Source organism: Microtus ochrogaster, linkage group LG4 (assembly GCF_000317375.1).
Source record: "Microtus ochrogaster isolate Prairie Vole_2 linkage group LG4, MicOch1.0, whole genome shotgun sequence".
Taxonomy (NCBI): domain Eukaryota; kingdom Metazoa; phylum Chordata; class Mammalia; order Rodentia; family Cricetidae; genus Microtus; species Microtus ochrogaster.
This window is the reverse complement of record NC_022030.1, coordinates 57155451-57160717: the sequence shown is the minus strand read 5'-3', so window position 1 is coordinate 57160717 and position 5267 is coordinate 57155451.

The window sequence follows — 5267 nt, the reverse complement described above, 5'->3', positions numbered from 1 at the left end:
ACTTTTTCCACTTAAGCTTTTAATTTTTGCTCTATCCATTCTAAGACAATATCTTCTCTCTGTATTAAAATTACTATAGGGGAATGTTTGGAGGGTGATATGACCAGAATGTAGTTAAGATTCAGATTCAGTTCAGTGCCCCATTTTTTATTTGGGTTAATTAGCATTTTAAAGTCTAGTTTCCTGAGTTCTCTATATATTTTGGAGATCAGACCTTTGTCTGTTGTGGGGTTGGTGAAGATCTTCTCCCAGTCAGTAGGTTGCCTTTTTGTCTTAGTGACAGTGTCCTTTGCTTTACAGAAGTTTCTCAGTTTTAGTAGGTCCCATTTATTCAATGTTGCCCTTAATGTCTGTGCTGTTGGGGTTACACATAGGAAGCGATCTCCTGTGCCCATCTGTTGTAGGGTACTTCCCACTTTCTCTTCTATCAGGTTCAATGTGTTCTGACTGATATTGAGGTCTTTAATCCATTTGGACTTGAGTTTTGTGCATGGTGATAGATATGGGTCTATTTTCATTCTTCTACAGGTTGACATCCAGTTATGCCAGCACCATTTGTTGAAGATGCTTTCTTTCTTCCATTGTATACTTTTGGCTCCTTTATCAAAAATGAGGTGTTCATAGGTTTGTGTGAACCCTGGCTGCTCTTTAGACTGGAGAGGGAGGGGGAGAGGAGTGGGGGAGGGGGAGAAAGGTGGGAGGAGGGGGAGGGAAATGGGAGGCTGGGAGGAGGTGGAAACTTGTTTTTTTTTCTCCTTTTCTCAATAAAAAAAAAGTTAAAAAAAAAAGATTCAGATTCAGATCCACATAATCCACATGTGCCTCCTGTGATTTCTCTTCAATCAAAATCAGTTCTCTCATTTAATCATTCCAGTTTCAGACTGTGTAGCATATTGTCATACAAAGATCCAAATCCCTCCATTGTCATGGTTTTCCCCATTCTTTAATGTGGGGGATGGGGGAAGCGCTCTTAAATAATTCCTCCCTTTAAGAATTCCCAATTGTCCTACCAAATCGGCTGACAGTGTTGCTGAAGATGTGAGGCTGATTGCTGTTGCAAAGAACAATAAAAGTCTGACTGGATTTGAAGGCAGCTACCTAGTTTTGCAGCAGCCCATGAAAGGGGTTCAGGGAGAGCCCTCCAGGAAAGAAGAAAGCTTTCTTCTAGCTGATAGAGCAGTGACTCCAGCCACATGTAGCTCTGGCCTATGCCGGTAGCTGTAAAGCCACAGGTAGATGGCTTCCTCATGAATTCATACCCCAAATGTTGGGTGCCAAATGTAGCATGAATAGTAAAAACCCAGAGATAGATATTGAGGTTCCACTAAAATCAAGAACAAGACAAGGCTGTTGGGGGGGGGGGGTGTGTGCACTGTGTGAAGATGCATTGCTGTGATTGGTCTAATGAAAAGCTGAATGTCCAATAGTTAGGCAGGAGGTGTAAGCAGGACTTTGGGACAAAGAGAACTCTGGGAAGAAAAAAGGCATAGTCACCAACGAGACACATGGAGGAAGCAGGATGGATGGAACAAAGATAAGGTAAAGAGCCAAGAGGCAGAACATAGATTAAATAATATGGGTTAATTAAGTTATAAGAACTAGTTAGGAACAATCCTAAGCTAAGGCCATGCTTTCATAAGTAATAATAAGTCTCCATGTCATTATTTGTGAGCTGGTGGCCCAAAGAAAAATCCAATTACAAATATCCTTTATATACAGCTATACCACAAACGAGGGAGAAAACAGAAAGTAATTGTATCAACAGAATACATTTGTTGATATAAAAACTAGTTTTATATCACTTCAACAAAGCTAGAATCATTTTGGAAGAGGAAACCTCAGTTGAGAAAATGCCCCTGCTATATTTGGCTTCTGGGCAAGCCTGTGGTGCATTTTCTTGCTTAGTGATTGGTGTAGGACCCAGTTCACTGTGGGCAGTGCCATCCCTAAGCAGTTGGTCCCGTGTGCTATAAGAAAGTCAATAGGAGCGAGCCAGAAAGCAGCACCCCTCCATGGCCTCTGCATCAGTCCTGCATCCAGGTTCCTGCCCTGCTTGAGTTCCTACCCTGACCTTCTTCAATGACGGACCCGACAATGTAAGTAAAACAGCAAGTGATTGGGTTCTCATCAATTAGAGCAGAAGCTGACTAAATAATCTCTAACTTTAACCATCAGGAAACAGGACAACCATGAGGAATGGGGAATCACAAGCAACAAAACCTGAAAGCAGGTAAGTGACATTCGCTCTGGGCACCACATGCTAACATGGAAGGAGGAAGTCTCCAACCCTAAGTGAAGAACTCCAGACAACTAAGGAACACTGACAGCAGGAGAAACTCTCAGGGAAGAGCTCCTCAACTGGTTATCCAATGCCAGCGGTCACCCCGAAATCATAGACATACAAGCAACATTATATTATATATAATATAATAATATATAAATATTTATATGTTTAGGAATACATGTGTTACAGCAAATAAATAAGAAAGAGTTCAGAGGCTATGAAATGAGAGAGAGAGAGAGAGAGAGAGAGAGAGAGAGAGAGAGAGAGAGGAGAGAGAAAGAGAGAGAGAGAGAGAGAGAGAGAGAGAGAAAGGAGAGTCCACAGGAGGGTGTACAGAGGAAAGGGGAAGGGAAAATAATGCAGTCATATTTTAATTTAAAAAAACAAAAATTTAAGGTCCTAATTTCTTTTTTATGTGTATGGGCGTTTTGCCTGTACACCAAGCGACATTCATCATTCCAGGCCTGGGTTACCTCACTCAATGTATTTTCTAATTCCATCCATTTACCTAAAGAGGCCAGAAGAGGGCGCCTGATCTCCTGGAACTAGATGGTGGTGAGATGTCCCTGGGTACTGCAAATCGAATCCTGCTCCCCTGGAAGAACACCCAGCGCTTTTAGCCACTGAACCATCTCTACAATCCCCCCCCCAAAAAAAATTAAGAAAAATTTAAACAATAATTCTGAAGATACTTTCTTTAACAACAAAAAGAGTACCCATGTGGTCTTCTGCTCACACAAGGCTGGCCACCCAGGATTGAGCTTCCCAGGTCCCGCTGTCCAGGCACTCAAAAGTCACTGGAGCAATGCTCCAAGGAGGCCCAGCTACTGCTTGAGCTGGTGACAGAACTTGACATCATCTACATTTTACAGACATGCAGAATGAAGGAGTTATAGAGTCATGGAGGCACCCACTGGGATGTTTAAGAAAAGCCCACGAAACCAGATAACGTGTGGCAGGGTCAGAGTCCCTGAAGGGAACCCTGCAGAAAGATATCTGTGGGACTGGACAGACAGCTCAGCAGTTAAGAGCGTTTGCTGCTCTTGCAGAGAGCCTAGGTTCCACGCTCAGCACCCACATGATGCCTCACAGCCACCCCTAACTCCAGCTCTGGGGGTTCTGCAGCCCTCTTCTCATTTCCGTTGACACTAGGCACATACATGGAACACACACATGCATGCAGGCAAAACATTCACACACATGAAATTAAATGCATTGCTTTTAAATTGTTACTCTCCTGGTTTCTCGAGCTACTCCAGGTTGCATGCTCACATCTGAAGATTTGGGTGGGGCTAGAACCCTCAGATAAGAGAGTGCATGTAGCATCTGTCTTTCTGGGTCCGAGTTACCTCACCCCAAAAAAAAAAATCTTTGCTAATTGCATCTAAATCCATCTAATTACTCCATGCAAATGTTATGGTTTTATGCCTTTTTTTACAGTTAAGTAGTATTCCTTAGTGAAGCCGTACCTCATTTTCATTATCCGTTGGTCAGTTGAAGGGTATGTAGGCTGTTCCCACTTCCTAGCAACGGTGGGTAGAATGGCAATGAGCATGGCTGAACAGAACCCGTGGAGTGTGATCACAGAATCAGGCCCTGGTGCAGATGCTAAGGAGAGGCAGAGGTGGCTCAGAGGGTGGGGTTTATCTTTAGCTTTGTGAAGATTCTCCGCACTGATTTCCAGAGTGGCTGGGCCAGTTTGCAATCGGAATGGCGAATAAGGGTTCCCCTTCCCCCACACCCCCTCCATCATTTGCCGCCAGTTGTTTTAACAGTCTTTGCCATTATGACTGGAGTAAGATGAAATCTCGAAGTTGTTGTTTTGATGTGCATTCCCCTAGTTGAACATGTTTTAGGTGTTTCTTGGCCATTTTGATTTCTTCAATAACTTCAGAAATTGGGAAAGTAAAACGGGACCATTGTGGGAGGGGAGGGCGGCAACAGAGAGGGGACGAGCAGGTTACAAGCGATCTGAGGGGGAAATGTACAAAACAGGAGGGTTTTACTTAGGGAGAAAGGATACAAACACAGAAGAAGGAGGGAGGAGTGGTCGGACAACCTGTACCTACCATCTGGGGTTTATTGGATCTTAAGGCTTCTGAGTTGCAGTACCAAACTATTGCCACTAGAGGACACTGTCCTCTTTCCCATGTCTCTACAGTTCTGAAAAACTGGTTCCTTCCTGTCTTATTCTAGGTGCAAGTGAGGAAGAGGCACAAGGCTCATTCAGCTTTTTCAAAAGGAGGGAATCCTGCTTTGTAAGCCACCAACAGGGAGTTGGCAGGCTCAGGGTCTAACTTGCAGGACCTGCCTCCCTAGCTTCTCCTCCCCGTGTGACCTGTTGCCTGCCCACCGAACCCAGAGCATCGCCAGATCTTCCCGAGGCCGGTGAAGTGGCATGCTGACTCCCCAGTACCATCTTCGGGGTTCCTCCAGCTTCTGCTTTCAGGGTCCTGTTTTCTTGTAAAGCTCAAGCCCAGGCCCCGGAGATGGTGAGCAGCCCTGACAGCCTCCTGATGGCCGTTCTAGGATTAATTTCCCCGATCTGTGGCCCAGCCAAGGCTTCAGTCAGAAGCCCTGCTTTGCAGGGAAACAAGGTTACAAAGACCTCACAAGCCCTAAGTCTCTCTGAGCGCTGTCCTTGCTGCCTGGCCCCTCTCTCCCATCCAGTCTTCTGGGTCATAGGATTTAATGCCTTCTCAACTCCCATCCTTCTGCATGTTCTGCCTCCGTTCAATCTATGATGTTGCAGATATGCCTAAAGTCTTTGGATATATTCAGATCTGAACTCAAATCTCTTCGCAGTCCTTTAACAGAATTTTCATTTATCTGTAGGCCTTTTTTGTGAACCAGGAGTAGAATGGCCAATTTAGGGAGGTCATAGATATATACCTATGTGTATGTATGTTATGAGATCATATGCATGTGTATATATACACATACATATGTGTATGTATGTTATGAGATCATATGCATGTGTATA